Genomic DNA, 19,678 nt, shown 5'->3' with positions numbered 1-19,678 from the left:
TAATGCAGTTAATGTCGAAATCTTCTGTAGGGGTTCATACATTTTTGGCAAGTGAAACTGCACGCATATATAACATGTATTTATCTAATTATATGTTTTAAACAGCGCTTATGGTAACGATAAACAAAAAAAAAAAAAAAAAAAATATGGATCTGACGATTCCAGGGAAGGAAGTAAAATTAATTATGTTTGACAAGCATTATCCAATACCTTGACTTCGCTGTTTGTGCACAAAGTAGATCCTCGGCTACTGACACTGCAAACTCGCACGGAAGGTAAACACCTAACCCAAAACAAGAAAGACGTCTGCGACGGTTTCGAATCAACAAATTCAAAAAATCCGGAATTAGAATAACAAATATTCAGTGTCAGAGATGAAAATTCTAAGAGTTCAGATAAAAAGTCACTGATGTTGTTCTTTTTCCTGAATTCTCAAGCACACACACAAAAAAAGTTGGAAAGAGGGTTTACAGGCCTCTTTTTTCTTCTTTTATTATTGATCCTAGACTTCCAACTTTACACTCAAAACAAGGCGCTGTCTTAATAATACAGTTTTAGCACTACTTGTAGGTGAGCTCTGTAAAAATAAAATCTAACTTTTTTATAGTCCCCACAGATGAAAAATTCTAGTTACATAAATATTCGTTATACTTTTGTCAGTAAGAAACAAAATACTTCGATACCTTTATGGGTAGAATTCGTAAAGATATACTTAATAAATATTTCCATGACCCAGTTACGAATTTAATTAAAAACGTCTTTATAAACGTAAAAATGTAATTAAAACCTGAGCCTGATTCGTTAATCCCCAAAAGAAGACAGTTTTTGTTTTAATAGCTTCTCCAAATTTTTTTCGGTAGTATTGAATTATATCGCTGATATATAGATAAATGACATAAATCAATAATTCTGGTTTTTGAAAAATCTTGATGAATGTTGATGAATATGGAAGTTTTCATACTCATTAAAGCACGGTGACTATTTTCGTTATCATAATTGTTAGTTTACGGAGACAATATGAAGAGACATTTTTTTTTTATTTTTACAGAAACCTTCCATTCCGGTACTGTAAGAACTTTCAAAAATTTTATTTCAAAAATTTCAAAAACAAACAAAAATTAGTTTAAGCCATTCATTTAAGAAACTTGCAAGAAAGACAAAATGAATTTTGACTTTTACCTTTAGAATTTTAATTGATTACGGCACAGCTCGCTAAGGCTGTCTGCTTAAGGTGAGGGATACCTTCATGGAGGACTTTCTAAAGAATGCTGGTTTATAAGCACGTTACACATGAGGAAAACTACCCAAGGAAAGCGCCCAAATAAAAAGCCCTTTCGCCTAGAATCGAAACCAGGTCGAATTACTAATGTTCCAACGACTTTACTGCTCTTCTGCTGGTGAACTTCAGAGACTTTGGATGCATCGCACATTGCTAACTATTTAGGCAGAAGACGCATTTTAGAATTATTGCCACCACTCCTTGAAATTTAAAAAAAAAAAATATATATATAGCTCACAAGAGTAAATGTGTATGTTTGGTAATCGATATGATTCATCAGACAGGCTGTAAATAATCGATCATGAGCACAACCATCTGTGAATATTATCTCACAGCTGTCAGCTATAAATGTTCGACCTTCAGTCTGAACACTTTGTCAGAAACGGAAATACTAATATGAGAGTACAGAATTGCACTTCCGCATAGTTGAAATTTCATTTAAACTTTAAAAATTCCATGACTGACATATGATTTCCATGCGTATGTTTACTTCAACAGTATTTTCAAGTCAATGCCAATATTAACTAATATTGTCTAAAAGATTTATTTGCCAAAATTAAATTAAATCTGAAAATTTCATGTGACGAAATCTTTATTCTAACTGGACCATCTACAGGAAAACATATCGATCTAAAATTCAAAAATACAAAATTAGTTTCAGTGAGATAAATAAATAAATACAGAGGAACTTTGTTGCAATAAGCACAAAAATGTTATTAAAAAATAAAATAAAATTTGAAAGCTTTCAGATTTTACATAACTCTCTAAGGGGCGTTTTTTAACGTTTCGTGTGCTACCTTTAATTATTAAATATCATGTTCTTCGCAAATAAACCATACAATTCACTTTAACAGAAATATCGCAAAATAATTTTAAAATGAGCATAGCGTTAGAATTTCCGATACATAGTCTCGCGAGCTGAAGATACAAAAGTTGTTTTTTTTCCCGTACACTGTTGCCATTGCTCGCTTTGAAATCGTTGAGTTTGTTAATCAAAAATTCATTAAAGTGTTATAAAATATCAAATCGAAAATAAAACAAATTTCAAGTTCCAAATTTGGGCTTCTAGATGCCCATATTCAGTGGAAGATTACTTTATTCAAAATTGGATGGCTCTAGGTACCGTTGTTTTATCACAATGCGAGAAACATACATACATTTATGCAGATTCTTCATTATTTAATTTTTTTAAATATTACACAGGGCTCCAATATTTGGTGGCAAAAATTTGAAAAGCGAACCGACATTTATAGTGAATCAGCATAAAATGCCAAAACAAAATTATTAGCCCTTTAGGCTAACACAATGATGACCGTTCTAAGCATATAAAGTCTGTGGTTTCTTACTCGAGCACATTTCCATATAATTAATTGTTTGCTCTCATAAAGAATAAATAGCACAGTACGCTATATGTGCTTCATAAACAAAATGCACAACGGTATTGCAGATGATTAACAGGGATAATAAAGAATATGAATCAATATCCGTCATAACATTACCTTTGTCTAAAATCGAAATACCAGGGAAAGGGAGGTATGAGCTTAAAAACAATAAATTTTCGACTTTCAGGCACGGTTAACTACAATGAATGGTCAATGCCGACAGCTGACGTAATGGAAAATAAAACAAGGAGCAAAACAATAGAAATTTAATAATGGGTTCGATAAAACGAAAGATTGAAATCGTGAGGATATACTTGTTCTGCGCTGGGAAAATTCTCAGGAAAAATGCACCGCCAATTGCATCCTAAATGAACAAAACTAAAATTTAAAAATTATAATGAACTAGTATATAAAATTATATTAACAGATATAATGCATTGCTCCCAGTCTAGAAACTGTTAAATTCTTCGCGAGACAATCGAAAGGAAGAGATCTCAGGCTCTCGAGTTTGAAAATGTTTTTGGTTTACAGATAAAGACAAAGGCCCACCAGCGGCCGAAGCGGTAAAGTCGCTGAGCACTGGTAGTTCTAACCTGGGTTCGACTGCAGGCGAACGGGCTGGTTGCATGGGCGTTTTCTTGCTTTTCTCAATATGTAACGTGTATACGAGTCAATTTACCTTCGACAATCCTCCGGGAAAGCATCCCTCCTCTTAGGCTGATAGCCCTCGCGTGCTTTGCCGTAATTAAATAAACAGACAGTGGCAAAATTACTAAACTACACGGTTTGCTTTCCCAACCAGGAGTCATTGAGTGTTTGACGTCGCTAACTGTTAGGCTGCTTCTCTATTGTTTCTGTTTCTTCGTTTCTCCTACTATAAATTAAGTGACGTCACTGAACTCGAGCGCTGGGAAGAGCATAACGTTATTTGCGTATTGACATTGGGGAGGGGTACGTGATATGAATCTTAGGTAAATCTATATCCAGTCTCCAGTGTTTTTCTTTGTCCTCAGAGCGCTTCAGCAGTCAATATGGACCAAACCAAACCTCTTTTTTTAATGGTTTTGTTTTAATGTCGTTTTTTGTTTTGAAGAGCAGGAAAAAATGGCTTCCAGAATGCGAGAAAGATGCATTAAAGCATGAGGTTGGGGGATTATTTCACATAATGATATACTTTGTAAATATATCCACTCCACTTTTTAAATATTTCCATTAGTCCAGGTCGTACTTGAGCAGCCTAGCAGTTAAAAAAATTCCAAATGATATTCATTTAACTCCATAAATAAAGATGTAGCTAAAATAACTTTCCATAAATTCCATAAATTTTGTAGAGTCACTAAAATATTTTTGATAGCAGGAGAGATGAAAAATGAGCAACGCCCGTGCCGGGAATCAAACCACTGACCTCTGGAATACGCACCCAGCGTGCTGACCACTACACCACAGAGGCATACTTAGAAGGCGGGAGAAATACCTTATAATTTTATAAACTACAAAATATTGCATTGTTTATGTTTGGTCAGGTCTGTGGCTTTGAAAGTGACTGTCGCGATTTTATTTCAATCGAATCTAGCCGTAGCATGTTATACGAAGGTAGTATGGAAGGGTTTTGAAGTTTCCAAATCTATGATATAATTTTGTAAATCTCATTTCATTAAACAAATCTCTGTGGACTAATAAAATCCACATTTTACAACCATCAGATAAGGTCTCAAAAGAAAATCACTCCTGTGCTTGGAATAGGGGATTGGGAAGAGTTAATTTCATTTTTTCACTTCACAAATTTTTGAAAGAATTTAAAAAATTGTTTTAAGTCTTTCATTTAAGACATAAAAGAATTCATTTAAGAATATAAAAAAAGAGGTCCAGAAACACGTACTTTGTAATCATTGATCATTTTTAAATGTTCATTTTGAAAAATATTTTCAAAAGAAGCTGACCAATTAAATAACTAAAACTTAGCCGAAGCTGCACAGAAATCACTAATCGAGTTGGCCCTTATTTAAACTCCACAAGCGAATACTAACAGCCACGTACTAATATGGCCTAATGTAGCAAGATTTGCTTAAAGATGTGGCCAGAAGGCAGAACACGCTTACTAAGAACTTCTGAGATCTTCTACGGAAGTGACTGAAACTTCCCACTGGTTCAGCCTCATTTACATAAAACGCGATACTGAAAAATCATTCCGGCAGAGAATTGCAGGTGGGAAACAACAGAATAAAAAAAGGGGTTCAAAAATTAAAATAACTAGTAGGAAACTGAAATAATCCCTACAGAGTACTAATTGGATTGTGAGTTGGGCTTCCTTAGAGTTCCAAAATTCAAAACATCAACTTATTGTTATTTCAACACACACTGCATTAAAAACTAAAGCGTCTTCTCTTCCACAGTTTTAAATAACGGTAAAGCAGGATTACCTCGATATTGTAATAACAGGATTTTAACAGCTTGAAGTTCCTTTCCGTTATCTTATTTATTCAAGATAACATGTTAAAATCTTTTTCAAACCCAAATACCTATACATGTCCAGAAAGATAAAAGAACTGGGATTTTTGAACTTGTGCCTGAATCGGTAAACCCGATGAGAAAGGACAAATTCACGCGTCTCACTCATTTCTTCATTAATTACTAAATGTGGCTAAACTATACATTGGAGATAACTTTCCTTCTCTTTTCTGTGAAAGATGTTTGAGTTGTTTGTAATTGTGACTTATCTCACTTGTCTGACAGTAAGATCAGAACAAGTCCCCGAAATTCATCATAGCAAGGAGTACAAGATTGCGCCTGTTATTGATAAGAGCCTTGAGCATCATACAGGTGACAATACGGCTTTGCTCAGCATCCCTGGGGGGAAGATACTTGTTTAAAGTACTTTATTGCTTTCACCTTTTATTTAAAAATTTCTAAAATTTAAGAGAATCTTTTAACACACACAAATGTAGAAAAAGATCCCCTGGGGATCTGCTGCAGTTATTAAAGCATACTTAAAAAAACTGCATCACTTAATCGTTAACTGTTCTTCAGTTTCAAAAATTCTTCTCCTGTCAAGATGAGGCACATTTCCTACACAGTTTGCAAGCCCCAGTTTTTAGTCAAAATATTGCTGAATTTAGCAAATGCAGCATTGAAACTTAGTCTTTGGCGTTTTGAAAGCGTTGCCTAATTTAACAATATAATTTATTGCATTAGCAAGTTCCATATTTACTTTTTGTAAGGATTTAATAGTTGAAGCTAGGATCCTGAAATTGGATCTGATGTACATAAGATTTCCTTCAATTCTGTCTGTGGAGAAAACTTTTCGTGCAATTTGAATCGAAGCAGCATCATCCGCACCAAAGCTATTCGCAATCTGATAATTTTTGCTATACTACATGCAGACACTAAGCCATGTTTTACGACATGTCATAAAAGGCTTCGGTGCTAAAGCTAGGTTTGAAGCTTGGGACTTACAACACTGTATTCGATGTAGTGCTTTAAGAAAACTTTCTTTACATTAGGTTTAAGCTTGTCAATATCGGCTTAGTAATAAAAACCTTAAATAAAATATATACAGACAGAAAAAAGTACAGGGGGCATCAAAACATCGCCTTGAGTAAATGTGGTATCGCACCACTGCACTAAACATCTCTGGAAATGCACCCTCACAGGACAACGCCATGCTCGGGCATATCTTTACACAGTAGCATTCATAATAATTAGAGATTAATGGTGCATAATTTGCGATAGTTAGAGATTAAAAGTGCATAATTTGCAATAGTTAGAGATTAACGGTGCATAATTTTCATTACAGACAACATTACCATAAGGTACTTTGCAGTTGCATGGATAAATGCAATAATGAATAAATACAATAAGTTATTTACAGATGTATATTCATATTTCTTTTGTGTTTCGGTTTGGAGCTTTGTTGTTGGTGGTGGGGATTAATTGTAGTACGTGTTTCGTTGTTTTCTGTTACACGGTTCGCAGTTTATAAGTTCATTCACAGTACAGTTCATAGTTAAGCACACAGTTTATGAATTCATTTCATGGTACATAGTGTTACGTGCGCATAGTACTGGTGTATCTGTCACACATTACAGTGTATGAAGTCAGTTCATAATTCGTAGTTTGAGTAGGTATGGAAAAAATCACGGTTGTCTCAATAAATGGAGATATTTAAGTGTGTTTTCTAAAGGCACGCCTGCACAGTACAGCGAGGATTCTAAATTTGCAAAAATGCATTGCTCGTTTCGGCGATACTTTCTAAGCAACAGAATCGTGTGGCGAAACAGGTGGTTGCCAAACACAATTTGTATTCATAGAATTCATAACCCTATGGTCTCTTTTTAAAAATGAGACGATCCAATGTCATTCGCTAACTTACCGTTCACGGACTATACCAGCTGAGCAAAAATAGAATAAAAGGGGGGGGTTATTGAGGTAAAAAACGCATTGAATACAGTTGTGAGCGTGTAATTCCAAGAATGTGTATGAGGAACAACTTTCTCCGCTCTGCATGTAATCTTATGGAACTGAACATGCACAAAAAGTCTTAAACGGCTACGAAATGCCGGTACGGATAAGACCCAGAAGTGACACTGATACTTTGCATAAAATGCATGCTGTGACAGATAAGACTAGCGGATTGAATAATCAGCTTTCTGTGTATAAGACACGCCTGCCTCGTAAAAATGAGTTCATAGTGTAGATACATTAGGTATTTTTTGGAAGCGGGAAAGATGAAAAATATGCAACGCTTTTGCCGAGAATCGAACCGCGGACCTCTGAAATACGCGCCCAGCATGCAGACTACCACACCACGAAGGCATACCAGGAAAGCGGGAGAAATACCTTACAATAGAAGTTGAGACAGTGTTATTTCAAGAGTAACTTTATTTTTCGATTTGATTACTAGTAGAATATGCCTCAAAATGTTCTGAAATTCACCAAAAATGCCCCTAAAATAGTTCCAAAATACTCTAAAAACGTTACAAAATGCTTTAAGAAAGGAAAATGCTCAAACACTGCAAAAATACACAAAAGTACATACGTCCTTAAATTCCAGGTCTTGCTTGTTACCCTCGAGCGGCAATGGAATTGATGCGGTCTCCAACAAGTACCAGATTCTTCCAAACAGACTGGCGCTAGAGTTTAGCTGTTCCCTCACCAAACAAGGTAGAGAGAGTTGAAGTTAGCCTTCCCTAGCACAGGTTTTAATTTTCATAAATCTCTGGTCTAAGCGAGTATATGCGACTTGAATCAAAGGGAAGAAGAGAAGATAGGACCATCTAATCTTCCTAAGACAAATAAAATTTAGTTTATTAATTTATTTACTTTTCCTGAAGTTTTTCATTAACGTAAATGAAATAAAAAAAGTACACAGAAGAATACATTTCTAGAAAACTATTAAATTAAATTAAACGAAAGTGTAGCATATATAAAATGTTCGTAAGTACATAAAAGTATTAAGTATACAAAAATTATTTTCACTGTTTCATTTTAGTTGAAATAATTTATTTTTCACAGCTTTCCTCTTCCAGCATCTGTGAAAACAGCTGAATTGTATTTGAGGCATCCTTCTAGTCAATATCGCACTAATTGCATAAGTCCCCCCCCGGGGGTCGACGTAGAGAACTCTGCGAAGCTACTGGCTAGGATCTGTACCTAGGCAGTCTCGGCCACGGGGGTATAAAATTTATGAACTTGGTGGTTCTCTGAAGGCTCTGGGAAAGGTCACTTATTGGCCGGCCTCGGAGTCTGGCACGTCCTAGCGCGGCGTGGTACTAGTAGCCCGGGGGTCTCCCCCGCGTTCGCTGGGTAATGTCCCGCTGCGACGGGCTCGCCCAAGCGACTGGTAGGAGCATTAGACGACCGGTGCTGCCTGGTGTCTTATCCAGGTGGTGCGCTGCTCCCTTGGAGGGTAATAGTGGAGGTTGAACCTCCACGACGTGCCCAAAGGGGGAGTAGACCTGTAGTGGGATTAATTTCCCGGAACAGGGAAGCCTAAACTTACTTACTTACTAATTGCATAAGTATATCCAATATTCAAATTTCTATCCTTAGCATTTTAATATAACTGAAATAATATATAGTAGGATTTTTGACGTATTGAAAAAGTAACTGCGAAAAAAAAGGGTTAGCCATAGAAATATAACACTTATAAATGTCATTAAAATTATCTATTAGATATTTCTATTATATATTGATCACAAATATACTTGGTCAAATATGCTAAGAATGATTACTTTGCTAACAGTAAATTCTTGGTCATAAGTGTTCACAATGATGAACATGAGGCAGGTGCTAACAATGAGGATTTTAAATAAAAATCGGGAAAGAGAAACTGAAGACACTATTCATTGTGTCTTCATTTTCTCTTAGAATTGAAATTGTCTCTTAGAATTGAAATTGTCTCTTAGAATTGAATTCTCTCTTAGAATTGAAAACAATCATTGTTGTTATTTATACGCTATCACTTTTGTTGTTCCTTGAAATGTTTTATGGCTGCTCAACGCTCTTCGTTTAATCAGCTTAGCAATGATGTGTGTAACGTTACTTTTATATATATATATAAAATCCCATGTATTCAATGATGTAAGATTGCATTCATTTTATATGCATCTCTCTTCGATAATTTTGATTTTTAAAAATCTGTGTCTGTTAAAAACCCGACGAACATTATTTGATTCCATTGATTTCGGAAAAATGATCAAAATCGGTAAATTCTGTTAAAGATTACGAACAAATTTCAATTTAATCCGACGATAAAGGCTAAAATTCTACAATGATCAGTTCGATCATTAAGCAACCTTATATGCGAACAATTAAAAAAATATCGTTCCTACATTAATAAAAAAAAATAAAATCTGAATGATTCCAGATTTTATATTACGCCCAAACGTACGTTCTTCTCTCATTTACAGACACATGTACGTTTCGAAATCATTTGGATTAACGCCACTTTGGGCTAAAAATATTTAAAAACAGCATATCTTTAGAATTTCCGATGGACATTCTCGCGCGCTGGCGATAAAAATGTTTTATTCTCTACGGTGTTGCCATTGCTCGTTTTGAAATTGGTGAGTTTTTTTAATAAAAAAATCCGTTAAAGTTTTACAAAATATGCAATAGACAATAACACAAATTCCAGATTCGGGCTTCCAGGTTCCCACATTCGGGTGGAGCAGTACGACATTCAAAATTTGATGCTTTTAGGTACTATAGATTTTTCACAATGCGAGAAACATTCATACATTGATGCACATTCTTCATTATTTAGTTTCTTTAAATGTAAGGTAGGGGGATAATATTTGGTGGCAACTATTTGAAAAGTGATACATCGCACTTAACTGATTTAACGTAAAATGCCGTTTCGACAGCCCCTTTGGGATAAAAAGTTGTGAAATATTACTTTATAAACTGAATTGCGTCTGTAAACAAAATATCAAGAAATCGGGTCAGCAGAATCAGTTCTTGAATCAAATCAACAAACAAAACAAATTAATATAAATAACATGGCACAATCTTTTTAATGATACCCTTAACATGTTCTTCAGTATATGAAGCTTTCACTGTTCGAAGCCTCTCTAACAATTTTGACTTTCAGTTTACACACCAAAATTGATTGCGAAACACTTTCATTTGGCTAAATTGTTCGAGTTTTGGAATTTGCAATGTTTGTCACCCGGGATATGTAGATTCTGATACCTTCACATAAATCAAGTACTGTCTGGAAAGAGGATGAGACCATGAGAGTGGACCACATTCCCAAATCGGGCCTGTCGGAAAATTGCCGTTGAAATGGCCCTTTTTTCTAATAAGGAAATAAGGCCGCCTTAGCATCATCATGGGTTTCATGGCTTTTGCAATATTTTGCCTTATTTACATAAAATTCATCAAGAAAAGAAAAATCTAAAATATGAGCTTCTACAAAATACATAGTGCCCATGCGTCAGTATGGGTCTGTAGTGGTATGCCCCATATTACTTCCAAATGAATAATGAAAAATATGAGAGATGGCAAAGTTGTACCATAACCAAGATATCTTCTATTGTGACAGCAGGTTGATGGAGAAGGACGACCAAGACAAAATAAAGACCGTTCGCTGAAGCAGAGACCCCCGTCCCGGTTGACCTTCGGGTCTGCCATATCGGGACAAAATTATCCAAGCTTCAGAGACCCCCCCCCAGCGGCAGCGCAGACTCCACAGTCTCTGCACGGCTTTATACATAGCCTTGGATGAAGTAGAAGAACGCTTAGTACATGTGATTTGAACGCTAGAACATCTTTGCTTCCGAGCACCACTCCATTGGCAACATACGAACAACTTGGTAACTTGGTGCCTTGTCCGCTCTGTCAGTCTCCGCCACTGGGACTTTGATAGCCAAATCCCCATTAAAAAGGCCAGAACACTACCATCTAGCTCCACAACAGTCGAAGGAACAGACACGACAGTACCAGTACGGTCTCTGCCAAGCCTGAACCTGCTTTAGAATGAACTAGGGCTCTAGTTTTATACAGTTAAATTATATGCTCTCGTGGTTGAGACTGCCTAATTACAGATCCTAGCCAGGAATTCTCCTGACTCAACCGCCGGAGGGAACAAATAAAGACAATAAGAAAAACCTTAAATATATTACATCAATGGCTGTATGATGTTTATAGTGCTTTTATTTATTTCATGACTAATCTTTTAACTTTTTCCAGGGTTTCTTCACCCCCCTTGTTTTTACGGAGGGGACATTAACATCTTAGAATGCCACTAATCTTTAAAATGATTCTAGATTTAAAACTTTGAATCTCTGTGTCTTTTTTTTTTTTTTTTTTCGTAAGAATGGGTAGACAGAGAAGTATCATTCAGATAAAAATACCCATTAATGTTTTAATTTCAAAATCTGGAGTTTTATAGAAACCCACTATACAAATTCATTAAAAAACTCTCATGTGGACACCACATGACTTCCCAGTAGGGCCTATTAAATTGTACACATTTTTTGTTGCACTGGATTTAAACTTATTTCCTTGAATTTCATTAGAGATACATTATTCATTGAAAATTGTAAAATACAGAAAAACCTAAAACATCAAATGCAGTTAAAACAATTATATAAAAAAACTGTTATCAAAATTAAAGTTTCTACTCCAAGACAAGTTTCGACCAACGGGCAGGAAACCAATATTCATGGTCCACAACAAAGGCTCTGGTGGTAAAAAAAAAACACTGAAGTTGGTGCATTAGCTGATTTAAATCAATTGAAAGTTTCAAATGTGAACAAATAGCTGCCATGTTAGGCCTAGCGCCACTTGCGGTTTTAAACTGTTTATAATTCTGTGTAAGAACAACATAATTCAATCACTTAAAAAAAAAAAAAAAAAAAAAAAAAAAGCACAATTTACCACTATCTAAGAATTAAAAAAATGAGATTACAAAGCCGGCTAACGAGCAGATGTATATATATCTATATAGTTTTTGAGTAATGTGAGTCGCATACGTATATATAGACGTCACAAAAAAAAAAAAAAAAAAAAAAAAAACTTGAATCCATTTTAAAGCCCTTTAACAATCCATTTTGGAAAAAAGAATCTTTTATCAGATGTCACGAAAAAAAAAACGTTCAAATGCATATTTTCGTTGAAATATGATACCCGAAATTTTTCGAGATTACGATACTTTCTTTACTAGTAAAAATGAATGACACTGCTGTATTTACAGTGAACTTAAAATCATTCACGGCAATCATCAATCACGGTGATCCGCACTCTAAATTTTCCACTGAAAATTTAACGAAGTTTTAGTATTTAATCTGTCCTTATTCTTAAAATAATCCTCTTCTTCTCTACGTCTGTTTTTATCTAAAGATTCTGCTAAAAATGTACAAAATATGGACTGTTACTTAAATATAGTTTTATCAAATTATTAATGTTAAGTAAAGGTTTTTTTTTTTTCTTCTTCTTTTCCTTCTTCTATTCCTTATTCTTACATGAGGGATTCAAGAATTCTTCACTTCAGATTTTGAATTCCAGAAGATTTAGAATTCTATAATTTTTAGTTCTGAGGTTCCTCACTAGTTCTATGAAGGAGGTAGCAGAGGTTTATAAAAAATTTGAAAACATGCCACTCATAAAAATATTTTTAAAACTTGCCATTCACAGTCTTTAACATTTGGTGACAAAACAAACGACGTAATAAATCTTTTCGTCATGTCATTTCAAAGCAGTTTCTTTTTGTCCATATAATCAATGCGTTATCACAAAAGTTTCTACGCCACTTGCGTAGAACTCGAGAGAGGTAATTTATGATACAGTGTGTTTAGTGACCCTAGAATAATGACACACTTCAAGGTTTATTGTTGTTTTTATCTCACTGTAAAACGTTTTTGATGTAAAGCTTTTCAGCTAAATTTAATGACTGGCTTTTATCACCTGTAGTGCGTTCTTGCCTTGTCAAACAAGATTTTATCTTCGCAAACTCTGAAAATCCTATAACATAAATCGCAGCGATCAGGGAAAAACAGTTCGAAACTATTAACAAATGTTTCATGAACAAGAAAACAAACTTAGTATAGTAATACTTTGCAAATAAATAAAATTTTATTGCAGTCGTCGAAAATGGATTGCACTTTTTAAAAATAACTAATAATAACCTCTTTAGCGCCATTCCAATACAGCATTAACTTTAACCAGTTATAAAAACAAATGGCGCTAAATTTATCTAATTGTAATAAAAAAACTAGCAATAAGTGAATTCAATAATAATATTTTCAATAATATGATTTTTTTTTCCAATCCAATGGCGAGCACTTGTCTATTCGGCATTTGCCACATGAAGGGATGGGCAGTTGCAACCATGCCTGCCCGGGATTCGAGCCCGGGCCCTTTAAATACCGCAGTAGGCTTGCCTAACCACTAGACCGTCTGGGCGGCAGTACCTGAATGTGAACTATCCTCAGACTTTGCCCTAAAAAATAGAACATTTCCTACATTTCAAACTGATCAGTAGTTTTTATTCGGTAGCTCAGATCATTATACCAGAGGCAAAGCAAACTTGGATAGAAGCATGAGGAATACTAAATAGTTTTGCAAATGCTTGGTGAGAACTTAATCATTAAAAACATCCAAGAAGTGGCAGAACGTAACAGTAACAAATACGAAAAAGAAGAGCGCAAGGAACTCGATATCGGTTCACTTTGAATGACAGCTTTCCAACTTTATTGAAAGCTACAATAATTATACGATTTTGCCACCTTGATGATTTAACATCGCGCAATACATGAACGGATCTTACTTGGAAATTTCCTTTGTATCTGAAATTTTTCAAAGTGCTGCACAAGTGCATTACCAGTGTAATGTAATTATTTAATATTAATTAAATTATACTGTATTAATTTACTAGTTTAAATAATTATTAATAATAATAGTTAGTATATTTAATAATAATTATTTAGAATTAAATTAATTAGTTTTTAAGAATTAGTATATTAATAATAGAGTGATTACAAAGTTCTGACTATATATTTTATTTTCTGTAGTAAGGGCAAAGATAATTCGAGAACATTAAGAAAACTGAACGACTAATTTTATTATGGTTATTTTTCTTAGCGCTAAGCATTGTTTTAGAAACCAGTATTTTTCACATTTAGATATTTATTCTCTCTCTCTATGTATACTTCAGCTTTTGTTAGACTCTGATCAGTTTTCTTTATTCCTTCAAGATCACTAGGGCAGTAACTTTATCGAGGTGCTAATTTCTGTGATTATTTTTACGAATTCTATTGAATTTTCTAAAATTTCCCGAATATGCTAATTTTTTTCATGAATGTTGAGCTTTAAATCTACGAATTTTGGAATGTTTCTCATTATATTAAAATTTTTATCAAAACTGACAGGTCATTTTTATAAACCACTTTTAAGTTCAATAAATTGCTGAAAACAGTCCAAAAACTGTCAATTTTCTATTATAGAATTTGAAAGAAAGTTCTATTTTTAGATGAATTATATGCTAAAAATTATTCGTTCATGAAGAATAAAATATATACTCATATACAGAGAGACAAATAAAAAGTACACTTACCCCTGTAATTGTGGCATTTTGCAAACAAGTAAATATGAATAGTAAGCTTATTTTACGTAAATACCCTTGCAGTGTTGGCTTTTTTAACACATGCAGGTAAAAATAAACATTTTAAACAGCTTTACATTTCGTATCTGTTACAAAACTGGGAATTTTAGCTATAACTTAATATTTCATCTCGTTAAATGAAACGGAGCAGGGATACAAGGAACGAAGCAGGAAGGATACTTTTTGCTGTATTTTTAAATTAAGAAATGAACGAAAATAAAAACATGCAAATTGCAATAATTTGTAATACAATTTTAACAAGCAGATGTTTTACAGCGAATTCAATGAAGGGGGGAAAAAGGGCCTGCAAATTTTTACTTATGGTCAGGTGACGTAAGTAAATATAGAAACAGAAAAAGTACATTAAAAAAAAAACTAAAATTTTTAAATGAGATGCCCGTACCACATTCGGGCAAATTAAGCCGCTCAAAAAATGATTGCCGGCATGACGTACGTCAAACATGTTGAGCAGTAAATATTATGCTCTTTCGTGCGAGAATTCCTGAAAAATTGTCGTTATAAATTTCTGTAAATATTTGCGCTCTATTTAATTGCTTTGTTGTTTTAATGTTCTGTATATAACTATAGATTACTTTATACTGAATCCAACGGCGTTTAAACTGTGAAACTAGCTCAACTAGAACGCGAAATATAGGCGAAAACGCTGGTAACGGGCAACATTTTGGTGATTTTTCGCCAAACTGGCGATTTTTTAAGTTTCGGAAAAATGCATTTTCTATGCTTTAGGGACGATTTTTCCCAAAGCTTTCAGAAGCCTGTACACCATACAAATACGGCTCCAAGAATCAGAATAAATCAGTTTTTTATCAGTTCTGAGCACAAAGCGTTAACCTGAATTGCATTCTGTGAAAGATATCGGTAATTTACGATATTTCTTGTGGGTTAAAAAAGGATTTGCTTAATAGCTGCGTTCTCCTTAAGTTATGTAGTGATATTTATTTTGCTGTGTGCCATACTAATTACAATAATTTGTCAATTTCTTTTTGCTCATCTGGGGCGATTATTTAAAGAGATATCCACGAACCCGTAACTTGCAACAATGTATTGAAAAATATATTTTATGCACTGTAAAAGTAATCTTATAGCAAAACCTCAACAGGATTTCAAAATTTTAAACTATCAAAAGTTATGCCGGGTTTCTGAAATCCGAGGAAAAAATAGTTCCTATGAATTACATAACGTAACCTTTCAGTGCCGATAAGCACTGACAATAATTTCGATTCCAAACAATTCTTTTTACTCCTTGTACGAAGTAAAGGACATATTATAATCGCAAAAAAAAATTCGGGTATTATATTTCAACGAAAATGTCCATTTCAACCACCCTCGAAAACATTTGAAAGATGTTTTTGCTTGACATCTGTACGTACGGACAGAATAAAGGACTGCTTTTTGATAAAAAGGATTGCAAATTGGATTAGAAGTATTGCAATCGCGAAAAATTCCAGGTACCATATTTCAACGAAAATATCCATTTTGACCGCTATCGAATGCAATTTAACAATTTTTTTGCGTGACATCTGTAAAGACAGAATAAAGGACTCTTTTTCCCCAAATGAATTATAAAACTGATTTAAAATGGATTCAGAAGAGATTTTTTTTCGTGGCGTCTGTACGTACGTACGAATGTATGTACCTCGCATAACTCAAAAACAAGTGATCTCAGAACTTTGAAATTTTCTACGTAGCCTTGCTATAACATGCAGTTGTGCACCTCCCTTTTTGTTTGTAATCGGCCGCACCAAATATATATATATATCTCACGGAGTCGAGTATCAGATCTGTTACTCGACTCTATGAGCTCAGTTTTTTTTTATTCTTATACGTTGGTAAAATTACGCATTTTTTGCTTTATAAATGATTCAGTTATGTTGTTCTTATCTTCCGGTTAAGATTTTTATGCTTTTAGTTAATACGCATACAATTTAAAAGTAGTTTAGGTGCGGCTAAGCCTAATTTTTCTTACCATAGCAGCCATAATTGTTTACATTTGAAACTTAGCAGAATAGTGTATTAAATCTTTCTGCACTTTCAGTGTCTTTCTGCCGAGTGGGACCAAAAGAAAACTTTTAGTTTTGTGCCCCGAAAAATCTGCCTTCTTGCCAGCTGATCGAATTGCTTGTTTTTGTGCAGAAACTCTAATTTTAATTGTAAATTTTTTTTTTTATTGTTTTAACTGTATTTTGGTGTTTTATGTTTTTCGATATCCTTCAATTTTTAATGAAGATATTTTGAGTTTTTATGTATTTTTTTTTATGTTCCGGTTATAATTTTTATGCCTTTAGTTAATCTGGAGCTCTAGAAGAGTTAGCAATTAAAATGTTGAAGTGGCGTCATTTGAAAGTCAGTAGAATAGGGCATAAGTCAGTTTCTGCACCTTTCAGTGTCTTTTTGCCGAGTGAGAAGCGGGAATAAAAGTAAACTTTCAGTTTTGTGCATCGAAAAAAAAAAAAAAAAAAGTTGACCGAATTGCTTGTTTTGCAAAGAAACTCTAATTTTAATTGTACACTGCGGGGAAAAAAGGAGGACAGTTCTACATCTCCCGTTCTACTGGGCCGATTGACGAAATTCAGCTTGCGTTTTTCATGTCTCGAAAGCGCGACTTAGGATATGTATTAGATTTATATATGGAATTGTTCTAATATAGGTATTTTGACACAAAAAAGGACATTTTCTGAAATAACGTACCAGTTTTTTTCCATATTCTACGACTCAAATTACGCCAAACGAGCAAACGTTGTAAAAATCGCACGAGTAATTTTTAAAAAATGAGCTCTCAAAATTTTAGCTCCTCAATGATAATTGAGTTTGGTATATATTTATTAATCACTCTTTTTTTTTTATTAAGCTTATTTAATTCGTCCTTTCACATTTCTAAATTTAAGTTCTTTCTAAGTAAAATTCACCCATTTTTCATGATTTATTTTTAAAATTTGTATCTTAAAATAATTTTTATAAATTTTTCAAAAAACAATTTGAATTATAATCTATAAAATTTTTACCATCATCTTAAAGTAGACGTATTTCTAAGCATACCTGCAAAAAATTACAATTTTTTATTCAAAATTTCCGAAGATATAATACGTTAATTTATATATTGGCGCATTTTGAAATTTGGCATATTTGTTGAAAGGTATAAAACATCAGATGTGGTTTAAAAACTTTGCTAAAATTATTTGGAAGTAGAAACGATGTGATTCCCCTCCCCCCCATACACAAGGTAAAAAGGTAGGAACGAGGTGCTTTTTTTTCCGCTTCGGTATAACGGAAGGAAAAGGAAAATTGATTGCCATGTATTAAGAAGTTCTCCAAGTGAATTACTGTGGGTAAAAAAAGTATTTGCACACCTACATTTTTGTTTTCAATACATAAAAAGAAGCATTAAGAAATGAAAAAAAAATGGTATTGCCAAATCAGAATAAGTTTAAACATCCAAAACAAACAGAAAAATTACAATAATATAAATAACAATGCTTTTTTGTAACAAAATTAAAATATCTCGTATCAAAAAAAGTATTTGCACACCTGCATGAATACAAAAGAAATAAAATATATAAGCAAATTTCAAATAACTAATATTTAGTATGCATGCCTTTAGCATCTATTACTGCTTGTAATCTTGCTGGCATTGATTTAATTAAATTTTCTATAACAGTAGGGTCAGTATTCAACCACTCTTCAATAAGGGCTTGTTTAAGGGCAGATTTATTTGAAATCTTCCTTTTTCTTATTTTTAAATCCAAAGAATTCCACAAATTTTCCAAAGGATTTAAGTCTGGTGATTGTGGTGGAGTGGCAAGTTTTCTGGGTACATAATAAAGCAACCACATACGTTTTATACCGGCAGTGTGCTTAGGATCATTGTCTTGCTGAAAATAGTACGAATTACTGATACCCAATTTTATTGCACTTTGTGGCAAATTATCTCGCAACACATCTATATAGGTTCGAGCTGTCATATTCCCATCAATGAAACACAAATTACCAACTCCTTTGCTAGCCATGCACCCCCAAATCATAACAAAACGTCCTCCATGTTTAACTGTAGGTAACACATTTTTGGTATGAAAAGTAGTACAAGGTTTTCTCCAAACTAATACATTTCGAACACTTTGGGCACAGATTTGAACTCCAGATGTTGAAGCGACATCATTTGGCTAAAGTAATTGCACTAACAAATGGATTTTTTGATGCTTCTCTTATGATTTTTCGCTTCATTCGCAGTGAAAGTTTCTTTGGGCGTCCAGAGCGCAAGTTATTTGATGTAGATCCTCTTTCTTTATAACATTTTATAACATACCAAATAGTACAGAAGCAAACATTTACCTATTTCTTGATAACTTAGTCCATTTTCACGTAGAGAAAAAAATTTTTCTCGCAACGAAATCGGCAGTTCAGATTTCTTAGGTGCCATTACAATTTGAATCGACAATCAACTGATAACGTTTCGACAACACCTCCTTTTATAGTCGTCTTACGTATGTTATTTACTGCGGGATGACTGTCAAATAATAGCATAAAAATGCAAATTTGTTAAAGTTGAGTTGAGTGTGCAAATACTTTTTTGACATAAGCTATTTTAATATTGTTGCAAAAAATGTTTTTTATTAATATTATTGTATTTTTTGTAATTAATTTAAATTAATAAGCTTATTCTATTTTTTAAATGCCAATTTTTGTATTTCTTAATGCATTTTCTTATAAATTGTGAACAAAAATGTATATGTGCAAATACTTTTTGTACCCAATGTATTCTTGGCCAAACTGAAAAGATTTTTGAATTTCTCCGTAAATTTAGCACCAAATTTTACAAAATTTAATATCTAATCACCATTTGAGTCGTAGAATCGAAATATGGAAAAAATTGCTATGCTATTACAGAAAAAGTCGGAT

General features: G+C 33.7%; 1 protein-coding gene and 1 long non-coding RNA gene across 4 annotated transcripts in view; one reads left to right on the top strand and one right to left on the bottom strand.

Moving 5' to 3' along the window:
* Positions 1 to 19,678, bottom strand: part of LOC118188754 (uncharacterized) — a 131,395-nt gene that overhangs the window by 54,081 nt on the left and 57,636 nt on the right. For 2 of the 3 annotated variants that reach the window (XM_085827713.1, XM_085827717.1), the window contains exon 2: positions 7,697 to 7,943. The exons of the other annotated variant lie outside the window; for it this stretch is intronic. The gene's annotated coding sequence lies outside the window, so the exon portion shown is untranslated. The remainder of the gene's footprint in view (positions 1 to 7,696; positions 7,944 to 19,678) is intronic. 3 annotated transcript variants of the gene reach the window in all.
* LOC146999545 (uncharacterized) overlaps positions 1 to 19,678 on the top strand; it is a 127,483-nt gene that overhangs the window by 80,291 nt on the left and 27,514 nt on the right. The window lies entirely within an intron of this gene.

Source organism: Stegodyphus dumicola, chromosome 1 (assembly GCF_044657685.1).
Source record: "Stegodyphus dumicola isolate Sdum_Otavi_A_Nest chromosome 1, ASM4465768v1".
In the NCBI taxonomy this organism is placed as follows: Eukaryota; Metazoa; Arthropoda; class Arachnida; order Araneae; family Eresidae; genus Stegodyphus; species Stegodyphus dumicola.
This window is presented reverse-complemented; position numbering and strand designations above follow the sequence as displayed.